The 25,221-nt window shown below is 45.2% G+C and overlaps 1 long non-coding RNA gene across 1 annotated transcript in view; it reads right to left on the bottom strand.

The window, feature by feature from the left end:
- The window catches only part of LOC125152520 (uncharacterized), a 207,083-nt gene that overhangs the window by 128,835 nt on the left and 53,027 nt on the right, over positions 1-25,221 (bottom strand). Inside the window, exon 2 of the long non-coding RNA XR_007147235.1 lies at positions 17,891-18,014. This is a non-coding gene — a long non-coding RNA (uncharacterized LOC125152520). The remainder of the gene's footprint in view (positions 1-17,890; positions 18,015-25,221) is intronic.

The following is a 25,221-nucleotide window of genomic DNA, read 5'->3' as shown; positions in this document are numbered from 1 at the left end:
ACTCATTTTTACAATATGTAATCTTACCCAGCCCACACAAAAGAGATAGACAATTCCCAAAGTTTTTAAGTTGGACGGACTATAACTAAGTTGAAATATTCCAAAGGACAAACTATAAATTCACTCTTGTTTGGGGCTATGATGTAAAAATTCTAAATAATATTTATAAATATTTTTTAATTTTTTAAATGTTTATGCTTGAGAGAGACAGAGAGAGAGAGAGAGAGAGAGAGAGAGAGAGAGAGAGAGAGAGAGAGAGAGGGGGAGGGGCAGAGGGAGAGGGAGACTCAGAATCCAAAGCAGGCTCCAGGCTCTGAGCTGTCAGCATAGAGCCTGACATGGGGCTCAAACTCACAGACTGCGAGATCATGACCCGAGCCAGAGTGGGACGCTTAAGTGACAGAGCCACCCAGGCACCCCTAAATAATATATTTTTAAACTGAATCTAGCAATGCATTTAAATAAGACTACAAGCATTTCAATAGTATGTAGCTCTCTACTAAAGAGAGCTGAATACCATATTAAAGCATCATTTAATAATAAGGGGTCTATTAAAAGACTGGTCCTCTTCAATCCATCAAAGACAAAAAGAAATTTTTTTTAACTCAAAGAAAGCCAAAATTATAGTTAATAAAATTAAACACCAAATGCTGATAGCATCTTATCAAAATACTTTCTAAATACCGTAAACAATATCCATCTGTAACGAGTTGCATAGTATCCCCCAAAGTGTTCACGTCCACCCAGAACATCATAACGTGACCTTATTTGGAGACAGGGTGTTTGCAGATGTAACTAAGGTCAGGATCAAGATGAGATCATGCTGGTTTAGGGTGGGCCCTGAATCCAAGGAGAGTGTCCTTATGTGACACAGAAATGGACGCACGGAGGCACAGGGAAGATGACGTACACAGAGAAAGGGACAGGAGTAAGATGCGGCCACAGGACAAGGAGCCCCAAGACCTGCGGGCGATTGCCAGAAGCCAGAGGAAGGCACGGGACGGTTTCGGGCTCAGAGACCCCAAAACCACCGTGTCAACACCTGGATTTCAGACTGCTGGCCTCCAGAACTAGGAGAAAATGAATTTCTTTTGTGTTAAGCCAACCGGTCCGTGGTCATTTGTTGCAGCAGAAATAGGAAACAAGACACCCTAAACCACAAGTCAACGTCACACTCGACAGTCAAACACCAAAAGCATCCCCATTGGATTCGAAGGCAAGGCAGTCATTCCTGAAGGCTACTAGGAACTGAGAGTGGGGCTTCCTGGGGAGTAGGGCCCTCTCCCTCTTGCACATGGTGGCCTCGGATCCCAGCCAGCCGGCGTGTGCAGTGCCTGAGCTGATGCTCTGCAAGCCAGGACAGAGAAGGAGCATTACCCGTGAAGCCGCGGGCGGCTGTCACCTTGTTTGCTCCTATAACTGCTCCTGCAGGTGACAAACGTAAGCTTGAGCCCTGAGTCCTGCTACTCACACTTCTTGTGTAATCCTGGCCGAAGCGTCTGCTGTCTCTGAGCTGCCTCTCCCTGTTCGACATGACAGAGACAGGAATACTGTTGCTACAGGAAAGACGAAGAAGCACCGAGCCTGGATCAGAAACGCCACTCAGCTCTATATCCGGCACACAGTAGGTGTTCAATAAATGCTGGTTTCTTTCCTTTCTAAAATATCGACATATCACGGGTGAGCCTCAGAGACGAGAATTATATTTGGTCAATTATGCTATTCATATTCTCTCAACTGTGGTAAAATTATAGATTTCACAATGTCTCTGTAGATCAATTTCTCCAGGTCTATTGAATCAGAGAGAGGCAAATCACACACCAAAACAAGAAGCAAGGACAAATGTGGTGGGTGGGAGTTACTTTAATTGGCCCACGAGGAAGAATCATCCAGATATAGGTAATGTTTCATCATGACTTTCTCTCTGTTCGTCAAGACAGCAGTGGCCAAACGGTCCAAACCCATACACGCCGGTCGGGGAAATGAAGCTTTATGTACCAAGAGCAGTTGATTTTGCAGGTTGTTTAATGCACAGACAGTTTTTAATTTAATATTTTCCCAGAGGCCTTTAAAAGTATTGGGTGCATTTAGAAAAGTCCAATAAATATTTGTCATTTTACACAGGGCCATCATTTTTGGTTTGTGGGTTTTTCCCCCCCTCTCAAACACAAATCAAGTGAAATATTTAAGGTCTGAGCCAAGCGCCTAGGAGCTTATTAAAAATGAACCCAAATGAATTTGTTGGCAAATGCTGGGAGTATGGAAATGAGGCAACATTTAAGAATCCCTGAGTGGGCTGCAGAAGGAATGCTATGCATGATGCCCTTTGGGGTAAGCCAGGACTAGAAACCTGAGTAGCCAAGAACAAGCCCAGAGAGATGTGCAGGGCAGGGAGGAGCCAGGAGGGAGGCACTCCTGCACCCCGAGCCCACCTCCCCCCACACCATGCACACATTCACATGTGCTGCAAGTCAGGTATCTGACAGCCAAGTTCAAACTGATGTCCGGTTCAAGCTCGCCTCACAGTGGGCTTCCCCCATGCTGCCTGATCAGTTGCAGCGTATTTATTTGCACAGGTCCCAACGACCCGGCTCCCCCAATCCTGCTTTTTTTTTTTTTTTTTAACATCACAAGAACCACTTCTGTCACTTACTCAGCAGATATATATTCACTGAATGCCCACTGATCCTTTGTGGGGCCTGGGGTAAAATGGCGAGCAGAAACTGACGCGGTCACTCCCTCATTCACCGGGGTTCTCTGCCTCTCCATCTCGGTTCTCACCGCCTTAGCTCAGCACATGAGTGTCCCTATCATGAGCCATGGCCACCCGCCTGCCTTCAGCCTGCCTACTTCTCCTTTACCCTCCACGCTCCAGCCTCAGAAGACGTAAACCTGATCACATCACTCAAACTAGAAATCCATGATGGCTCCCTGATGCCTACAGAACAAGACCCCAACTCCTTAGCAGGAATTACAAGAGTCTGGCACAGATTTTCATTCTTTCCCTCCAGCCTCATCTTTAGGCTCTGCTCCTACTGGCATTTTATGTTCCAGCAACTCCAACGGATTATTACTGTCCCAAGACACTATGTTGGAGCACACCTCCTTGCCTTGGCATTTCCACCAAACCTTTCAATTTAGGCTGGACTTTGAAATCTCCCCAAATTTCTACCTGTTTCATGGGTCCTCTGTCTGCTTGGTCCTAAATATTGGACAATCTACAAATAACCTTTTAATGGATTCCCCTCCCCCCACCTTAGAAATACTTAAAATGCCATCTACACATTATAAAGTGTATCCTTCCGTTCAGGTGAGTATTTACTGAAACCTAAGCTGTGCCAGACTCTGCTCGGTTTGAGGCACTGCAGAGGTAAGATATGATGACCCTTTATCCCAAAGATCTCATCATCTAGTGCATGGGATATAAACAATAAAATAAGGCATTGTAGCATGATGTGTCCAATAACACAATATCGTATGACAAAACTAAAATTATGTGTTTCATAGGGATGAGTACTTGCTTCCATGAGTACTTGCTTTTGAGTAAAAGAAGTCTTAATAGAACAGCTGATTCCTGGATAAGCTTCAGTAGATTGTGGTAGACAGAGCTTCCTTCCTGGACCTGTGAATATGTTTACCCTGCTTGGCAAAAGATATTTTGCTGACGCCGTTAAAGATTTTGAGATGGGGAGACTATTCTGGATTATCCAGATGGACCCAACATAATCACAAGCGTCCTTATAAGAGGGAAGCAGGAGGGTCAGGGTCAGAGACAGATTTGAAGATGCTATACTTCTGGCTTTGAAGATGAAGGAACAGGCCACAAGCCAAGGAAGGAATGCAGGTGGCTTCTAGAAACTGGGAGAGGCAAGGAAACAGATTCTTCCCTAAAGCCTCCAGAAGGAATACAGCTGTGCCAACCCCTTGATTTTAACCCAGTGAAACCCATTTGGGCTCCTGACCTCCAGAACTGTGAGAGCATAAATTTGCATTGTTTTAAGGCACTAAGTTTGTGGCAACTTGTTATAGCAACAACAGGAAACTAATATACAGACATACAGGAGTTTAGTGGGAATTCATTAGGAAAACAACCTGTGTAAAGCAAGAATCCTAGACCCCTTTGCAGTCTAAGGCAAGTTCTTCAGGATCATTGGGGAGTCCTCAAGGCACAGTTACCAGTCAAAGCCGTCCTGTGTCTCTGGACGGGGCTGCTGTGCTCAGTCATTGGCTGGAAGCAGCCCCCAGGAAGAGTGACCCTTGGCACAAACACAGTGAAGCATTCAGAGCAAAGCAGGTGGGGCTTGGTACATTTCCCTCACTGGAGTTGGGGGGAGGGGGGCTGCAGGACAGATTCTCATGGAGTCACCACAGTGACTATGCTGCTGATGGCAGCCGATGGAAACAGCAGTTCCCCCCACCCCCCAAGGTGGACCAGCCCTCCATGGCTGGTCTCAGGGCTGGGACGAGACAGTCTCTACCTTCCTTCTTTGTCAACACACTTGAGAGGGTGAGAATGGCGCCCTCATTCTTCCTGAGAGTGGAAACACTCCTTTCCCTCCCTGTCTCATTTTTGCTCTATTCATACCTGGCAGGTGAATCTCTGGGTCAAGTTGTCCATTCAGTTCGACTGAAACATTCACCTTTTAGTTCTAAGACCTAAGAAATTAGGAGTGCCTGGGTGGCTCAGTCGGTTGAGCATCCAGCTTTGGTTCGGGTCATAATCTCGTGGTCTATGGGTTCCATCCTTGCATGGGGCTCTGTACTAACAGCTCAGAGCCTGGAGCCTGCTTTGGATTCTGTGTCTTCCTCTCTCTCTGCCCCTCCCCCACTCATGCTCTCTCTCTGTCTCAAAAAACAAACATTAAAAAAAAATTGTAATCGAGGAAACTGGTCTCTAATTAGATTAAAATGTTCTACTTGGTGGCTCACATCAGTCTTCCATGCTTCTTTGAAGCTGGAGCTCTGGAGGCTACCTCCTCTCCCTCCCGCCCTCAGTATAGAGATTAACAAATATTGGGGACTTGGGGCTCAATCACTGAACAGACACTTGTTGCTTCTGGCTGTTCCACATCCATTCTCTTTACTTCTGATAATTATACACTTCCTGCAGGGAACCCATTCTGTGGGATCTAAGTGAAAAGGATTGAGCCATAACTCCCCATATGAGACAGAATTAAGCAAGTGACCCAGCCCACCAATCAGTTTACTCCATTCTCCTAAGTGGAGAAGTGATGGGCTCAGGGAGGTCCAGAAATAGAACCCAGATCTATCTGAAGCTTTAGTCCCACATTAAACTAAAGTAAGATATATAAAAAACATGGTACAAAGTAAATACTCTCTAGGTGTAATTTCCCTCTTGTCTCTTAATCTTCTTTATGATGTAGTCAGATCTCCTGATATAGACACCCATCCATCTTGACTTGGGGATTTGCCTATTGCCCTCCAGATTCAGTTCCTAGGCCAGAATCACTATAGATTTTCCCCATCATTTGGGCAGAGCATCTGGGTCTGCCTGACTGAACTTTCTCAGGCCAATTGTGAGGCCATATAATCCCTTCCCAACTCAGACCCTGCTTCCTCTCCTCCTCCCTGGGAACCTCTGGAGGTTCAAGCCCACTGCTTGCAAGCCCACTGCTCTAACCCCCAGTGAGGCTGTTTGTACCCTAGAATACTAAATGCAGAATCCACTCACTACTTTGAGTTTTTTTTTATCCAGGAAAAACAGTAAAGGCAGCCTCGAGGCAGAATCTGTCATTCAAACTGTCTTAAGGAAATTCTACCTTTGCGGCCTCCCTGCGAGGACCATATGACCAGCCCCTCCCTGCATGGTGAGGGAAGCCCAAAGACCTTTGGAGACAAGGGTATTATGTGTGGGAAAGTAAAAATCGTTCAAATTAGTCATGAAAGAGCCAAACATCTCCTGTTGTTGAATCTGAGGCACGTATATGTGCAGTGAGAATAAAGTTATTAAAAACATTTTTTTCACTATTTATATATGTCCTATCGTCTTGTTCAGCTGTTAGAGAAATTGGAGGAGAAGCCAGTTAGGTCCTTATGGGAGGTTAGGGGCCAACGAAGATGGCCATGGGTTAAACAGCACATCTGCTGGGGGGGCCCCAAAGAGCCCTGCACTGGAGGCCTCGAGCTATGTCTGATGTGCCCATGGCTTCTGTCTTTATCAGGAAGAGGTCAGACAGCAAGTTTTCTTGAGAGTAACTAAGTGACAGGAAGAAAATATAACCCCTAAGTGATCTGTTCACCAAGAAGTTATTTTTTCCCAAATGAAATTGTATCATTCCATCGATTTCCATTAGATGGGCTATTGACAGAAGACACGGTTCTGTCACCAGACCTAGATTTGAGTCTCAAAATCTGTCACTTATGAGCTATGTGATCTTAGGCAATTTTCCTAACTTGAGTCCTGGAATTCTCAACTTTAAAGCAAAAACCGTAAGTGTGTGGGTTGTTGTGAGATTTAGATGAGACACTACATGGGAAATGCTCATGCTCAGCAGGCCACTGGATCATCGTAGAGGCTCTGTGAATGTCTGCAATTAGACCCAAGAGGAGGCACCAGAAAGGCTCTTTGGTGTCAGAACAGACCATGAGAAAAAAATCAATATCCCCAGGCATTGGTGACAAATGGTAACATGTGACCCTCTCAAAAGTAGGTGGCTCTCCTTAGTTTGATGAGGAGACGAGAGTTCAGCCTCTGACAGCAAGTCCTGCAAATGCTCCTCTCTCTCTCGGGATTTCAGATTCGGACGGGAATCTCTGGCGATACGGCTCTCAGGAGACCTTGGGTTCTTCCTATTTTGGGTGAGGCCAGAAATACCCCAGGCAGAGCTGACTTCCAATGGGACATCCCCACAGCTGGCCAGGCGTGGTGATTAGGAAGGGAAAGCAGAGGCAAATAAGACCAGCAGGGGAGAAGGTGGGTGAACTCCTTTGAAGTTCACACATTTAACTCTGTCCCAATTTTGTTCAAGGCTAACGGGTAAAGTCATTTCCTATTTTATCCAAATGAGCTCAGCAGCCTCTAGAGAGAAGACAAGGGTGCTGCTACAGTATTTCCAAAGCCTTCAACTAAATGTCTTTACTCTGCCCTGTGACACCTAAAATGCCACTGGAAGGTAGAACCATACATCGTTTAAGAGCGTTATCCCGTGTTCCACAATGAACGCATGGGGTGGGAGCTTTCAGTATTATGTAATGCACATGTCAGCTAGTCTCTTTGTAGTTGTTTTATGGGAAGATTGGGTTTGATACATTGCAAAAGTTTCCATGGGACCGAGGATGCGCTCCAAGAGCTGTTCTGACAGAAAGGTTCCAGCTCAAAAGATTCCTTCAAGGTTGTGTGCACCTCACCCCAGTCTCTGTCCTGCTCAGGGGTTCTCACGCGGAGTCACAGCCAAAATCTCTCTCTGTGGGTGCTCTCTCGGATCTCATGAAACAACAGAGAAGACTGGAGAGGACTCTCAAGCTCTCAGAAGGCTTTTCATCCAGGGCAAAGGTCCAGCTGAAACTTGTGAGGAAGTGACAGTTGAGTGGCGATGGGAAGGATGAGCCAGCATGAACAAGGCAGAGGAGTGAAGAACACGTCTGGGAACCCAGGAGGAGGACTGGGTGGGGGCTGGGTCCAGATTGTACCAGTTCGCCAGAGCCAACTACATGCAACTCCTCCCCACTTCATGCTCAGTGACATCACATTTGGAGCTTGAAATTGGCTGTGATGGGAGTACACCACAGACATGGGCAGATGCTACACATCAGGGCTTTTCTTTCCTTCTTTCTTTTTCTCTTTTTTTTCTTTCTTTCTTTCTTTTGGATAAAGACTTTATCTTCTTTCCTATGTTCTCATTGCTAACAATCTGCATGGCAGATTCTAGATGCTCATTAAATGTGAATCTTCTGGGAAGCAACTTGGAGATAGTTACATGATTCAGAGACTGGCTTTCCCAACTGTCTAACCTACTGAATGGTTGGGAATCACCATGGCGGAAAGGGGCAAGCCCTGTTCCAACATCTCCCAGCTGGTCTCAGAGAAAAAGGCTCCCACCTGCCTTGAGCAGAGCCTCTTCCTCTCACTAACAACATGGTCAACCAAACACGTGAATCTCACTTTTTTCCCCACAGCTTTGACAATTGCTCTCAGTTATAACTTTCTACTGAAAGTACTGGGATAGTCTATGCTGGAGTTTTCTTGTCCTGATGCCATCCGGGGACTCACAAGGACTCAGTAAGTCACAGCTTGGTCACCCACAGTAGAGGAAAAGAGAGAATCGATGTCCAGCCTTTTTTGTGAAAGCAATAGTATGCCTAGACACGTATTATTAACAAGGGCTTAATTTTAAGAGTGGGAGTTCTAGAGTCAGGGATAATTAGATTTAAATCTTGACTCTATCACTAGTTTTTGTAACAGGGGCAGTCTATTTATCTTCTCTGTGCCTAGGTGTCCTTATCTATAAGGATTTGATAGCGTACCTCCTAAGGTTGTGACCAAAATTTAATGAGATAATGCAGGTGTAATCCTTGGCACAGAGCCTACTATGTCATAAGTCCCCCATAAACAGCAGTTGAAGGTTTTGAAAAACTAAAATTATAGACATGCAGAGATCCAGAGATTACTTAGTTGAACATCTCTCGTAGAGCTACCACTTACTGGGAACTATTATGTGCCAACTGGCTTTCTGGATGCTTGTAATTTATTATTTACAGTTCTTAAAGAGCCCTACTGGCCACATATCATTATCTTCCTTTTCCTAATGAAGGACCTGAAGACGAGTGAGGTTAAGTGACTTCCTCGAGGCCACAGTTAGCACCTGGCTGAACCAGAATTTTAATCAGGGTTTGCCCGTCTTCAAAGCCTGTGCTATTTTTCCATACTGTATATTGCCTCAACAGGTAAGAAAGTCTGGAGAGAAGACTTCTTTAAATTTTAATCTGCTCAAGATAAAAATAAATAAATAAATAAATAAATAAATAAATAAATAAATAGGACTAATAACCCAACTACAATCCAATTCTTTGAATCCTATGCTGGTTTAGTTTGCACCAACCTTCAAGGGCTCACCCAGCACCACACAAATAGATTTAGAGCATCTCTATTCAGGACATGTGCATGCCCACATAAACTACACGTTATGTGTTGGCCAATAATGGCATTTTAAGACTGCTGTTTGTAGGTGGAAAAAGGGGACATTTAGTGCCTGTTGATTACCCAAGGGTATGAATCACAACTTCGTTTTTTTCCCCCAATGTTAAAAAAGAGACAGTGAGGGGCGCCTGGGTGGCGCAGTCGGTTAAGCGTCCGACTTCAGCCAGGTCACGATCTCGCGGTCCATGAGTTCGAGCCCCGCGTCGGGCTCTGGGCTGATGGCTCAGAGCCTGGAGCCTGTTTCCGATTCTGTGTCTCCCTCTCTCTCTGCCCCTCGCCCGTTCATGCTCTGTCTCTCTCTGTCCCAAAAATAAATAAACATTGAAAAAAAAATTAAAAAAAAAAAAAAAAAAAGAGACAGTGAGCCAAAAAATAGAGTCATCTGAACCCCAGGACAGCAAACCAAGAATGAATCCCAGTTTCAACCTCTCCCTTTTAACTAATAGTTCATCTGAAATTTCCTATCAGCACTGGGGAGGTAGGTAATCTGCATGATAAAAGTCCTGCCAAAAGGGTGTCCAGACCTAAAGCAATCCTTTCTTTTCTTTTGCTATCACTTCCTCCCCCCACCCTCCTTCCTATAAAAACCTTCCACTTTGTACAACTCCTCAGAGCATCTCTCTACTTGCTAGAAAGTTTGCTGCCTGACTTATGAATTGCTTACTAAAGCCAATTAAAGCTTCAAATTTACTCGGCTGAATTTTGTTTCTTAACACCACTGACCCCACGTTTCTTTTTTTTCTTTTTTTGATCCCACGTTTCTAAGCTTCCCAGCATTGCTTCCAGTCCTGTTGCCCATAATATTTGTGCCTCAGTTTCCACATTTGGAAAGAGGAACTGTTAATACTTCGCAGTGCCACTGTGAGGATTCACAGATCTGAAAGCACTAGGTATAATTTTGTAGAGACAATGGGTGCCCAGCCACATGCAGTTTCCTTCCCTACCCTAGAAACACAGCTCTGTCACATAGCCGTGCCCTCATCTCAGCCCTGGGCAGGACATGATATTCTATAGGATATGCCCCGAACCGTGCGCAAACCTAGCTTCTGTTTACACCACAAGAGATTCTTCTATCGGGACTCTCATTCGATGATGGATGGTGGTGACAAGGAATCAAAGTGCAGTCCTGGGACATTCAGCAAACATTAACCACTTCATTAGTGATTATTTCACATTGAGCTCTATTGTACGCCAATTAATCGCTGGCACAGGATCCTGAGGACGGACAAGCTAGTCACAAGTGATGAACGAGCAGCACACTCAAGGGCTTGCAGAAATAAGTTGCATGGAGAAGACGCAAGAGCCAGGTCTGGCATCCCCTTCCTGGGATGAGTGTGCGTTCACGTCGCTGATTTCGAGAAAATGTATCTGCAGAATAAGGACCACCTGTAAGCCTGGCTCTGATGGTAGTCAGCTGTCAACCCCTGAGTGAGCCACGATGCAGGCCATATTTATAAAGACAGAGGGCAGACGTGGTCAGAACGACGGGGCTTTGGATTCCAGGAGCTGCACTTCCTAGCTGGGTGGCCTTGACCTCACTGGCTGGCCTCCCAATCCATTGCCACTCTGAATGTTGATAATCCACGGCAGAGCTATACTCATTTGAATTTTTATGACGAAGTTTTGTGGTTGGTTTGTTCACCATGAACAATTATTTGGTCTGACCCTCTGCATTAGTTTCTGATAGCTGCTATAACAAATTACCGCAACTTAGTGGCTTAAGGCAATTCAAGGTTAGTGAATTAAAACCAACGCCTTACAGTTCTGGGGTCAGAGGTCCAAAGGGGGTCCTACTGGACAAAAACTGCAGTGTCATCAGAACTGGGTTCCTTCTGGAGGCTCTAGGGGGGAATCCACTTCCTTTCCTTTCAGCTTCTACAGGCTGCTTGCATCTCTTGGCTCTGACCTCTTATTCCATCTTTAAGATGAACCACTCTGGCCTTTGCTTTGTCATCACGCCTCCTTCTCTGACTTTTGGATTACACTGGACCTTTCTGACGACACTGGGCCCATCCACATAATCTAGGATAATCTTCCCACCTCAAGGTCCTTACCTTAGTCATACATGCAAAGTTCCTTGTGCCATGTCAGGTAACACATTCACAGGTCTTGAAGTTAGAGTGTGGACATCTCGGGGGAGGGGGACAGGGATGTCTTCTGTCTACTACACCATTGTACAGTCAGTCAGATTAAAATTCAATGACAATAACCTAGGAGAAAGAGCTCAACTTCCACTGGCAAGTCACTTTGAACATAACAAAGAAACGGAAGGGCAAAAGAAGGTGGAACAAAAGAAATGATTGTTGAGTTGGTTCAACTCAAACTGAGCCACTCTGTGGTCAGTTCCATTCTGGGGAAACGATGATTATAAAACGACCAATTACACAGACTTGCTTCAGAGAGGTGATATTCACAGAGCATCTGGTAGGTGTCCAGCACACTGTGGGGAAAAAAACACTAGTTCTAACTCTGAGGTCCTCCCCTCTTTGCAACCACCACACCATTCCCGCAAGAAGAAAAGAGCTGGTTGTTGAGCGCCCAAGGATAAGTGGCACTGGGACCTCCTGACACAACGACATCTCCAAAGAACTCACTTAGAGAAGCCCACGAAGACTTCTTTTGTCAGACTTACACTCTTACAGATTTTAGAGGTCGTAAATAACATGGAAGGCGTTTCAGAGCCTACACGGCATTTTCTGCCTTCATATTCACGACTCTCTCCTTGGAGGTGTTAATTCTCTCTACCCAGAGGAAGAGAATAAGGGTCAGAGTGGTTAAGCCCAAAGTCACATGACAGAGAAATGGAAACCCAGGCTCTAGTCCAGCTTTTCCAACTCTGCACCCCACGCTGTCTGTATATTTTCTCATGTTTGTGTCACATCCATGTATTACAGCTGGGAAAACAAGGATAAAAGACTCCAACAGAAATTAACAGGTGAGTCAACCTCAGAGCAGCTGGGAATCATGTAAATGAGATGACCGATCATTATTTTTATTGCAATGTTTTCCTTTGAGTATGTTCCTTGGGCTCAGAATCCTGGTGGTGGAGTGACCTGGGCTTGAGTCCTGGTTCTGACATTTAGAGCTCGGTGATACTCTGCAAGTCACGACCCTCTCTGAGTCTCACTGCCAGCTCTTTCTCCAGTAAGGCCCTGTGTTACTGCCGTCTGGACATAAATGTAACAGTGAAGGTAATTGTTGTGTGACAGATTAGTGGGGTCAGACTATCCTTATGGAAACGTTCCAAGGGAGGTTTGATTGAATTAATCCTTCTAGAACCCTTGCAATTATGTGGAAACAATGATAGAGGCTAGCTGACAGGCTTGGCTAAGGTGAGCCAGCTTTCCCTCCATCAGTCTTGTCCATATTTTCTTGGGGCACTTATTTGGGGGAGATAAATATTTAGGTTTCAAGAAATTACGCTCAGTTTCTCTGGGGCTTTCTCACTTCAGCTAGATATAAAAAGAGCCACGGTTTGGAAGGTGCATCATAAATCCAGCGACAGCTATTCTGGAACTGATTGGAGACACTTTCAAACCTAATTAAAGTGGTTTCCCTTTTTGAATTTGCTCCAGGTATGCATTTATTGCCCGGGCTAGAAACTAATTTGTAGCCAGATTTGGGATCCAGGCCCTTATACTGGGAGGTGTGTTATATGTGATTAAGCTAAACTATTTAGTTTAATACCAGAGAAGTCATTTGAAATAAAAGAAATTGCATTCCATATTCAAGAAATAAAATAGCCTTCTAAGTATACACAGAATTAAGTTGCATAAAAATATATTTTCTGAAACCAAGTACCTGTTTCAGGTGCTTTCTAAACGTGGCCTTGGAAATATTTGCCGTAAAATCATTTCTTCAACCACAAGCCCAATTCCTGCAGACATAAACCCAGGGCCTTTTTCACCCATTGCCTTATCTTCTCACCCTTTCTAATCTCATGCTGACCTCCTTCTAGTGCAGTGTCCTCATAAGGAATGAATATGATGTAAATTATTTAGCACAGTACCTGGCGCACAGAAGGCACTCACCAAATCCTAGCCTACCTCAGTATCGTCATCAGCATCATCCTCACCATCACTTGTCTAGGGACCTATCTTCTGGAGTGGTGGGGGGCAGGGAGGTGCGGGGGGCTGGAAGACGACAAGTGGAAGCCAGAGAATCACTAATCGAGGGAATTAACCTGTGCCTGACGATGGCTTTCACTGAGCCGCCTAAACCACTCTGCTATGTGGATCTGGCTAACTCCATACTACAAAGGAAGAACGGAGGCACGGACACATTCACATGACTGCTCAGGATCAAACCACCACGTAATTCTCATTACCTTGCACCTCCCAGCCCAGTCATTGCCCCCTCAGGGAAACCATTGCTAAACCCCTGGTCAAAGTCTGGTCTCACTTGGTGTCACTTGGATACAACCTCAGAGCATCATGCACTGCTCTCCCCTTGTAATTCTTCACATAATCACATCTTTACTTATATTATCCTACAATTGTTATTTGTCTCTCCCAACATGTCCTAAGCTTCTTGTGTGGTTTTCTCACTATCATACCCTAGTCTCTAGCACATACAGGTACCCAACGCCTAACTGCTGAGTGAATACATGAAAGAATAAAGAGATGCATCAAAAAGACCAACAATAACAAGTCTTGTTGAGGATCTGGAGAAATCGGAACCCTTATATATTGTTGGTGGAATCATAAAATGGTCCAGCGACTTTGGAAAACAGCTCGGCACCTCCTCAAAACCCTAAACATGCAGTCGCCATATGATCCACCGAGTCCATTCCTAGGCATATTTCTAAGATAATCTCCAGGAGAAATATGTGTCCACACAAAAACCATGCATGTTCACCGTATCACTATTCATGAGAGCCAAAAAATGGAAGACGGCCCAAATGTCCATCAACCAAGGAATGAATAAACAAAACGTGTTGTATAACCATGGAATATTATTTGATAATTAAAAAGAATGAAGAACAGATACACATGCTGAATCTTGAAGACTTCATACTAAATGAAATAAGCCAGTCATAAAAAAGCCACATATTACATGATTCCAATTATATGAAATGTCCAGAACAGGAAAATCCATAGAGACAGAAAGTTTAGCGATTGCCAGGGGTCCCTGGAGGAGGGGTGAAGAGTGACTGCTAAGGGCTAACGAGTTTCTCCTCAGAGGCCATGAGAATATTCTGGAAATAGATGCTGGTGATGGGTGCACAACCATGTTCACACACTAAAAACCACTCAATTCTACACTTGAAAATGGTGAGTTTTGGCACAGAGGTTTTTTTTAGAGTTGTGCATGATACTCTTACGGTAGATATATGTCATTATCCACTTGTCCAAGCCCATGGGATATGCATCAAGAGTGAACCCTAACGTAGACTATTATTGGCTTTGGGTGATAATGATGTGTCAATGCAGGTTCAAAGGCTGTAGCTAAGGTACCAATCTAGCTAGAGACGCTGCTACTGGGGAAGGCTCTGCATGTGTGGGAGCAGGGGGTATAAGGGAAATCTCTGTACCTTTCACTCAATTTTACTGTATACCCAAAACTGCCCTAAAACATGAAATTTAGGGGCACCTGGGTGGCTCAGTCGGTTGAGCACACAACTCTTGATTTTGGTCCAGGTCATGATCCCGGGGTCATGGGATCGAGCCCTGTGTCGGGCTCCACTGAGCACTCTCTCTCCCGGTGCTCCTCCCTCGTGCTCATGTGCGCGCGCGTGCTCTCTCTCTCTCTCAAATTAAAAAAAATAATAAAGATAAATAAAGCATAAAATCTCGTTTAAAAACGGTAACTTTTATGTATGTGAGTAATATCTCAATAAAGCTATTATCTAAGAGAAGAAATGTACAACGTGCTGGACCTTCTCTATCTACCCCAACACCAGCCTCCCTCCCCACATGGGGCTGCTTCTGTTGGGCAGTGGGGCCTCCTTGGGGACCATCAGCCCTTCACTGCTCACCTAATTCTCCTCTCTGGGATCTGGGAAGTTGACAGGGAACCAAATACCCTCCACCAATTCCTGCCACGAATTCATCAGGGCGGTTTCATCACAGGAAGCTTGCTCTGAGTGCCTCAGTAATGAATCAGTATGAGCTCCAGCCCCAGAAATAATGGCAACAGACTTCCAGCCATGTCTGTTTTGTAATGTGAGTTGTTCCACTCTATGGCTGCTGTCGTATAAATGTTTTTAAATAACAGAATCAACCATGGTCCAAGCTCCTCTTCGATCACTTCCTGTCTAGACCAAAAAGCACAAGGCTAGTCTTCCCGTCATAAAAATACATCACAAACTTTATCCAAGTGGCATCACCTGCCCCTGTCATTCCCAGTCAGATCTGTCAACATGTCAGCACACTTAGAATATCTGTCACTTATAAGTGAGGGACACACAGAATTTACACAGGATACCTACCCTCACAGGATCCTATCAGAGAAGGGCTGAAGAAGAACCCAGTGTTTGGTGAGAACTTAAGGGGAGTTTTTAGAGCCACTCTTTAATGTAATTTATAAATACATGGGTTCCTTCCTGGTTCTTTCTGTAGAATTTGCCAATGGAAAGAGACAAAAATCTGACTTGAAAGCTTATGTAAATAAACTAGCAACTACCTAGATTTTTTTTTTAAGTAGAAGACAGATTTATTTTTTCACAAACACAGCTTCTTGTTAAGAAATTATGTTTAGATGTTTCTACTCCTCCCCAAACTTTCCTAGCAGCCCAAAGATTCTTGGGCCCATCTCCCTACAATGACATACGTTCTCAAGTCCCCTGCCCCACCCAAACTCAACCCCTAGAGGTTTGATAGTCTCTTTCTTGAGCCTCTTCAGGGCTCAGTCTTTACTGTACACATTCCTTATTTCATCTTCCTGAAAGCTTTCGAATGCACATATTGCTATGCTAGTATTGCACAGATTAAAGAACTAAGGCTCAAGGTAGTAAAGTGATTCGCTAAAGGCTGACAGTGAATAGAAGTGAATGGGGCTATAACTGATGGTGTCTGATGGATCTCTGACATGTCTAGGTGTCACACATGTCTAGATGTTTTCTTCTCACTAATTGCTTTTGACTTGAGCTCCTCCTTTTATAATTTGAGGAAATAGATGCTTATTCAGATTGCCCAGATTGGAACCTACAGTGCAGCCCTTATCAGTAACATCATGCTTCACCCTCCATGGAGGTGGCATGGATAATCAATAAACACCTTCCCAGTATCTAATAATAAATAAGAGACCTGGCAACCTTACTTCCAGTGGGTGGGAAAAAAACAAACTAAAAAATCTCTGTTAAAATGACTGGGAAACACAAAATGATCATTAGTTACATACTGAAAGACTGAGAGAAATGATATGAAATAGGGTAGCCAGAAAACACTTTCTAGAGAAGGGCTGCTAATCTGAGTCCTGGATGATGCACAATACTTAGAATAGTACATTACCAAGGGATAAACCAAACATTGTACCACTGACCTCCACAATGTGCATTTTCTTCTTTCTTATGGGGACTGGGGTGGAGAAAGGTTGAATTTCTGCTTTTCTTCAAACAGGAAAGTAGAAAGAGGCGTTGTATACGGGAGCAGTGTGGAGCGTGAGCCTCAGACCCTGGGCTCCCTCCTTTCCCAAGCTCCCCCTCATCAGATGACTTTCTAAGCTGGTGGTCCAGAGGTGGAGGAGATTCACTGGCCTATGTGTTACTGATTCCTGTATCTTCAAGGAAAAAAACAAGGCCACTCTTCCAGTGACCCCAGATTGGTAGTTCTCAGCTTAAGGAAGACCTATTTGGCAATGTCTGTAGACATCTTTGGTTGTTGTGACTTGGGGGAAGGAGGGTCCTACTAGTATCCACTTGGTAAAGATCAAGGGTTTCTCCTAAACATCTTACAATATACAAGACAGCCCTACCATAATAAAGAACTACCCAGCCTAAAATGTCAATAGTGCTGAGACCGAGAAACACTGCCCAGAAGGACATAGTCTTAGTTATTTCTCCAGTTCCAGTCTAGGCCAAGCATTGTCCCCCATGTGGCAGGAGACCAAACCTTCTCATCTCCATTCTCCCTTCTCCAACTATTGACCTAGTAATGTGGACCAGCAAGGATTAGGCTGCCCATGCCAATAACTTGCCAGTATCGTAGGCCACCTGTGTCTAGCTACCCTCTCTATTTGGTGCCATTGATTTGACTTGTTCTTGAACTATACTCATAGTACCCCTCTCTATTATTTCCAGGTAAAACAAGCAGAGGTTCAGGAAGGAGAAGCAAGTAGTTTTTCTGAAGCCCTTGGTCTCATCTCTGCTTATTGTAGGAATCTCACTTTTCTTGGTACATAAATTTCTGTCCAAGTCCTTCCTTGCTTTCCATTCAGCTTTTGCCCTTGGTCACACAGCTCCCTTGTCTCAGGAGACTAGATAACAAGAGGGTGAATGGCAGAATGTAGACATTACAATCAGACACAGAACTCTAAAATGCTAGTGTCATATTTGAGTCTTCTCAGCAAACCCATCACCTGTGAAAGTGGCAACTGGGTGTCAGAGAAAATGGAGCAGAGATATTTCATTTGTAGGGGAAATTCCAGATTATCCCAAACCCAATGGCTGAGACACATTTCCAAGAGGAACAGATGGGTGCCTATAAGCATGAGGGCTTCAAACGTTCAGAAAAAGAAGACGTTTTAGCCAAACCTCCTGGGGGAATCCATCTGGTCCAGGCCAAGACAACTTACCCCATGAGGAGGCTAGATGAGGCCCGACAAGGCCTGCAGTTCTGTGGAGGCGGGCTTGTGGAAGACCGACGTTCTCATTGGCGACCGGTCTATTTGGGTCTTGATGGCGACTAATGGATCATCTCTGAGAAAGAAGAAGACACAATGCTGAGAAGGCAACCCCAAGAATCCAATCTACCTGTTACAAGTGCGCCTTAAAGGAATAACCCGCACAAGACTCAACCGAGCTCCCGCTGATTGGAGGGTTGAGAGTTGCAGGTCTCCAAGTTCAGGGTGAAAGATTGACACATTCAAGGACAACTCTCAGTGGGCATTCTCACCAGCTGTTTGGTATTATTTTTCACAGCATGGCTTTCTGTGCTGCAGGTCATTAAGCCTCCAAACTCCCAAACTCCTCAGCCTTGTGAAACTTCAGCTGATAATGTAATGTGACCACGCTATGAAATGCAACAATCTCTGGAGTGGTGCACATTTACAGGTTAAGAACAAGAGTAGCACATCCCTCTAAGCACAGAGAAGATCAAAGAGGTGTCAGTAGTGAAGGTCTAAGATGGTATTGCTCAAACTCTTGGTCTCAGGGACCCATTTTCACAGTGACAATCTATGGAAGGCCTCAAGGAGCTTTGGTTTGTGTGAATTATGTCTATCAATACTCAAACTGATGACATTTTAAAATATTTATTCATTCCTTTAAAAGAGCAATACTAAATCCATCACATGTCAACCTAAGTAACAGTTTCAATTTTAAATAACCATAGTTTTTAAGACAAAAGACAACTTAGTGAGAACAGTGGCATTGTTTAGTAACATTTTCTGCAAATGCCTTCAATGTCTGGCTTAGTAAAAGACAGCTAGAATCTTACATTTACTTATACATTCAATCTGTTAGAATTTGGTTTTCAGTTGAAGTCTATGAAGCAAATCCAGATTCACGTAGGTATGTAATTAGAAAAGAGAAGAATACTTTAAATAGTCTTCTCAGATAATTGTGGGTAGCCTTCTTTGATACTACACCAAAACTCAACAAGGGGTATTTCTCCAAGATTAGCTGCAATGTAGAATCTGAAACCGTGTCAATATGTTTTTTTAATCTGTCCAATTAAAATTCATCAGTCTATCTCGCACTTTGAATGGTTTATCATGCATGATGAATCATTTGGAAAACAAAGATTCCCTGGGGTGCCTTGGTGGCTCAGTCAGCTAAGCTTCCAAATTCAGTTCAGGTCATGATCTCACGTTCACGGGTTCAAGCCTTGCATCAGGCTCGTACTGACAGCTCAGAGCCTACAGCCTGCTTCAGATTCTGTGTCTCCCTCTCTCTCTGCCCCTCCCCTGCTCACACACACACACACACTCTCCCTCTCTAAAAAATAAATAATAAACATTAAAAAAAGAAAAAGAAAATACAGATTCCCTGAGGTGTGTAGATCTTTTCTAAATATTTTCACATTTCATTTATATGATACTAACAAAAAAATAAATCACACATGTGTTAATACCACCAATCTCATCCAGAACTGGGAAGCTGTCAAGCTCACAGTTGCACATACAAGTGTTCCAAAATTCTAATTTCCACTTGAAAGCTTGAATTTTAGCATTGGCAACAAGGACTGTCGGTTGTGTCTGTTGAAGCAACAGGCTCACCTTACTCATTTTCGAGAAAATGTCTGCCAAATAGCCAACTCCGCATAATTATAATTTGTCTGTCAATTATTCTTCTAGGTGATGGTGTCACATGAACAAAGTGGCTAGTTGAGCTCACAACCCAAGCACGCGGTCACTCAAGTGCTTTTCCTCAAGGCAGCCACCGCACTCTTGCTAGGCTGCAGAAGTACTTTCCACATACTTCTCATTTCATCACACAAAATATTAAAAGCTGTGTGGCCAAGGGTTGAGATTCCATGGAATTAATAATCTTTATTGCTTTATCAAGGACGTGCTTAAGAAAAACTGGCTCTAGTTGTCTTATTTTCTTTTTTAATGTGAGAGCAGGGGAGTGAAGAAGACAGTAGTAGCTTGTACAACCCAGCTTCTGTAACCACTGTGTTGACTCCCGCCAAGGCACCAACACTGGCATCCACCATGGCTTTTGCACCATCAGACCCAGTGTCAGTACGATGAAAAAGCCAATGTGTCAACATTAGGAAGATAGTTTTGCGCTCGCAGACCTCCTGCAAGTCTTGGGGACCCACGAGGTCTCCTGGATCATGCTCAGAGGACCTCGGCAATGGTACAGCACTAGGAAGCTTAAGTGACCACATCCGGGAAGTGTCAATGGACAGCTTCCCCCGGACTGGAGGAGATCAGACATTCTCTTGAGAAACCTCCTGTTGGCCACAACGTGGAGATGGCTTGAAGGGAAGGCTGACAGGGTAAACGCAGGAAAACCACTTAGGAACCCACTGAATTCATCTGGATGAGAAACAACGAGGGTGTAAGTATGGCAAGGGGGTCGGGGTGGAGGGAACACTCTGGAGAGCTGTGGAAGGGTCACCATGTTATGAGTCCTAAATCCAGATCTCGACTCCATCACCAGGCAGGTCATTAAAGCTATAAATTACAAATTAATCTTTAAAAAAAAATAAAGGAGGAGAGTGTGGTGTGTGAATTCTTCTTCCGCTCTGTGTGTGTGTATTTGATGACTCTGGGTTTCCTCTGCAGAAGTCAATGAAACAATTAAGTCTCTGCCCATTTTTCCTCATCCTGATCTCAAACAGTGTTAAAAAGGCTTGCACTACACTTTTCACACCCAGCCCTGTTAATAATTCATGCCCTTGCCTTCTTCAGTTCTTTTCGTATTCGCTGCTTAAATCCGGCGGTTGTGTGCATGTGCTCCTTTGCTTTCTGAATGCCCCATCCTTCCAAACATTCAAACAGCTACTTCTTTAATGCCAGGAATTGGGAGCTGGTGAAATCCTCTCTACCTGCCGCCAAAAGCCTAACAAGGGATAAAAGCTGATCTCTGCTAATTTTGTCAGCTCACTTTTGTGACAAATTCTCAGCTTCGCTTGTGTAGCTTAGCCCAGAGTCCTTGTGGCTGAGCCAGAAAAGGGGACTCTGCTGCCACTCAGGGTGTGGTCTGTGGACCAGCAGCATCGGCTTCAGTGGGAAAACGATTTCTCCACCTCAGTACTATTGACATTTGGGGCCAGCAAGTCCTGTGACAGGAGCTGTCCTGTGCACTGTGGGATATTTAGCAGCATCCCTGGCCCGCACCCACCAGATGCAAATAGCACCCTCATCCTCCAACTCTGACAACCAAAAATGTCTCCAGTCTTTACCAAAGGTCTACTAGGGGCAAAACCGCCGAAACTGAGAACCATTGTCCAAACCTCGTCAGAAATGTAAATGCTCCAGCCCCATCCCAGAACTAATTAGTGAGCATCTGCATATTCCAAGACTCCAGGTGATTCATGGGCACATTCAAATAGGACAAGCACTGGGCTAGAGGTCTGGTTTCCAAACTTGGCTGCCCACTGGAATCACCTAAGCATCTCTAAGAAAACTTTGGTGTCTGGGCCCCAGCCCCAGAAATCCTGACTGCTCTGGTGTGGGTACCACCTGGCCAATGGGAATTTTAAGATCTCCCCAGGGGATTCGGATGCAGCAAAGTTTAGAAGCATTTCTTGCATGGTTTAGCCCTAATCTTCACATTTTTGCAGGTGAGGAAACCGAGGCATAGAAAAGTCCAAGAACTTCCCCATCTGATAATCAGGAGAGCCTAGATTTAAACTATGAACTAGAATGTGGGACAAGAGCCCTGGTCATGCCCTACTGGCCCTCTATCGGTCCTCTGACAGTCCTGGTCATTACTTCCGCAAGTCTTTGTTAACTTCCCCTCTTCCTGATTAGACGGTAAGGTCTCCAAGGACAACGATCATGTGTGGCTGGCTCACCATGCCTGGGTGTCTCTCTGGGGCTGAGAACATCCTTGTGCACAACAGACAAGCAATGTTGGAGTGAGAGAAGCGATGAACAAAATGAGCAGAGAACACAACAGAGCCAAGTCCGCATGTGTGTGGTACCAAAGCCCTCTCCTCTACTGAAGGAATCAGAAGAAAACCGCAGGGGTTCTGTCTGTGGCCGAGTGCAGCTGGACGCCCCTCCTGCCTGCTCACTGGCCAGCCTTTCGGGCTCGATGGCTGCCAGCGGAGGCCAGAGAAGGCTGAGCTCCAGCAGCCACAGCATCAGCACCTCCAGAGGAGCGTCGGTCACACGGAAACGGTGATCAGTGGCACTTCCCCTCCAATCCTCTGTCCACGCGAATGGCGAGGCCAGCTATGTTCCTTCACAGAGAAAGACACCATGGTTCAGCAGTAGTGACTTGCTGTTAAGTGTTGGGGGAGCTATAACACAGAAGGCCCTGTGATTCCAGCCCTTTCAACAACCAGGGCACAGAAGGGACTCTCTCTGGGTACCCTGGGGTCAGCGAGGCACTTCAGGTGTCAGGCCCATCTACTTTCTCCAGCCTCATTTCTCACTTTTCTCCCTCTCCCTGTCCCTCCTAACCCAACAGAACTCTCCATTCACTCCAGCCACCATGCTGACCCCCTTTCACTTTCTTGAATGTTCTACATTGTCACTCACCTCCAAGACTTTGCACGTGCTACTCTAGTGGCCTGCGATGCTCCTACAGCTCATTCTTCTCGATTCTTCAGGCCTCAGCTGGTATGTTAACTCCTACAGGAAGCCCTCCCAGACTACTCCTCACTAGGGAGTAGTCTGTTTTACGTTCCTACACACACTCTGACTTCTGCCACTGCCCTCACAACACTGTCTGATGGTAATTTCTTTTTAAATTTTTTTTTCAACATTTTTATTTATTTTTGGGACAGAGAGAGACAGAGCATGAACGGGTGAGGGGCAGAGAGAGAGGGAGACACAGAAGCGGAAACAGGCTCCAGGCTCCGAGCCATCAGCCCAGAGCCTGACGCGGGGCTCGAACTCACGGACCGCGAGATCGTGACCTGGCTGAAGTCGGACGCTTAACCGACTGCGCCACCCAGGCGCCCCTGATGGTAATTTCTTATTTGTCATCCGTACTATGTGGTAAACTTTGGGAGGCCCGTGAGCATGTTCACGTGCTTCACCTCATACTCCAACACCTAGCATAATTCCTGGCACAGAGCATGTACTGAATAAACATTCATTCAGGGGATCAATAAGCCAAACACTGTCCATAGCACCCCAGCCAAGTCTTGGGCCTGTGTACTCCCTTTCAGCCAGATCTAAGGCTAAAATTCCAATAAGGAGGGGAGGGGTAGGGGGAAAGTTTGTTTCTGTTTGGATGTGTGGGAAGTCACATTATGTGTCAAGTGATCACAAAAGTGGCAATTGTCAGTTTCCTGCCTCTCTGCAGGCCTCCTTCCTCATCAGCCTTCCTGGATACAACCTGAATGATGAGAGGGAAAGGAGACCGCACAGCAGCACCCAAGCTCTGGACCATGCACAAGAAGCAGGTCCATCCCAGGGCAGGGAGTCAGAGGCTGGATGAGCCACACTAAACACATGTGGCATTTACAAGGAATGTCCTACCCAACACTGGCATTTGACCAAAGAGTAAGGGTAGGGCATGTTAATGTAAATATTTGCACGGTTGAAATTTAGCAAACCAGGATGTGAATTCTCCTGAGCCAACACTGGAACACACCGTTGCAGGTGAAGCTGTGAATTTCTGCTAGAGGCTCAGCAGGGAGGGCGAGGAGAGCTCTGAGGGTTTCTGCCTCTCTCACTCCCCATGGCCACCTCAGGCAGCTTGAGTCTGAGAAACCTTTGGGAAAATAACCAAAGTCCTCTCAAACCTTCCCTGCAGGGAACTGGGCTACTAGAGGTACTGCAGGTAGCCTGACTCTGGGGAAAGGAAGGGAGATCCAGGCAGAGGGGACAGTCCACACAATGGTGTGGAGGCCAGCACACATGAGTCATGTTCAGGGGTAGGGAAATGGACCCAATGTACACAATGAAAGCAATGAGCCAAAGCAATAGAGCATACTGAAGAGAACAGTGAAAAGTAGTGATGATGTTGATGAAAATGGTATACCAAACATCGGTAGACCCTCAGGTTGATGCTGTCTTCTACTATATGACAAAATTCAAATTAGGTACTTAGTCCAGCACTGCCAGCACAAGTGCTCAGCAACTGTCAGCCACACATAACATCACTTGATTCACACCAAACCCCATGACACACTGCCATTACCACCACGCAACAAAAGGAAAAAACAAATGAGAAACAAAACTGAGCCTGTGTAAATTAACACACATACACACAAGTTGGCCAAGATGCCACCCTGGGGGATGTCAGAATCAGGTTGGGCCAGAGTTTCTGAAGCCAGGCCCACGGTCCTCTTCAGTTTATCATACCAGGCTGGTAAACTAGAACTCTCTACAAAAAGTAGGGGAACCAGAACAGACATGGGGCACAGCAGTGTGAAGTCATGCCAGAGGTGTGCTACTGAGATTTCTCCAGTCCAGGGCTGAGAGCAGATTGGAAGTGGGGGCACTGGGGGCAGGGAGAAAGGGCATCTCCCACTCTGGCAAGATGAAGGTCCCAGACAAAGGGGGTAACAGCAAGACAAGAAAGGAAGAGGTGGATTGGAGAGACTCGGGGGTAAATCCACATTCTGTGGGAGCAAGACATAGAACATAAAAGTGGGAGAACTAACACAGCCACATACATACAGGAGACAGTTCTACAAGGGAGATAGATGAAGGTGACTCTTGAATCCCATAAGAAGTGTAATCCTTTGAGGGACATGCCTCTCCCTTCTCCTGCTCTTCCTCCCCTCCTTTGTTAGAGTAATTTATTGAGGTAAAATTCATAGAGCATAAAAGTAACCATTTCAAAATGGACAGTTCAGCGGCATTTAGTACATTCACGACGTTGTGAAATCACCATCTCTATCTAGTTCCAAAATACCTCCATCACTCCAGATTAAAACCTCTAGACCCATTAAGCACTTACTCCCCATTCGCCATTCCCTCTAGCCTTGGCAGGCACTAATCTTGTGTGTCTATGGATGTGCCTCTTCTGGACATTTCACACAAATGGAATCATACAATCTGTTGTCTCCTGTGACTGGCTTCTTTCACTTAGTGTTTTGTTCTCAGGTTCATCCACACCGCAGCATGATCTGTGTAATTGACCCCCCCCCCCTCCAAGGCTTGTCCCACCTCACATCACCCCTCAGAACATTCTCAGAGCCCACAACAGCCCAGCACTGGTGGAGCTCTTCCTTCAGGGCGCTGTTTATGGCAAATAATTGTACAAGTCCTTCCAAGTGGAGGAAAAAAAATGATGGTAACTGTGGGATGAGCACTCACTTCCAATA

This window comes from Prionailurus viverrinus, chromosome E2 (assembly GCF_022837055.1).
Source record: "Prionailurus viverrinus isolate Anna chromosome E2, UM_Priviv_1.0, whole genome shotgun sequence".
NCBI lineage: Eukaryota > Metazoa > Chordata > Mammalia > Carnivora > Felidae > Prionailurus > Prionailurus viverrinus.
This window is presented reverse-complemented; position numbering and strand designations above follow the sequence as displayed.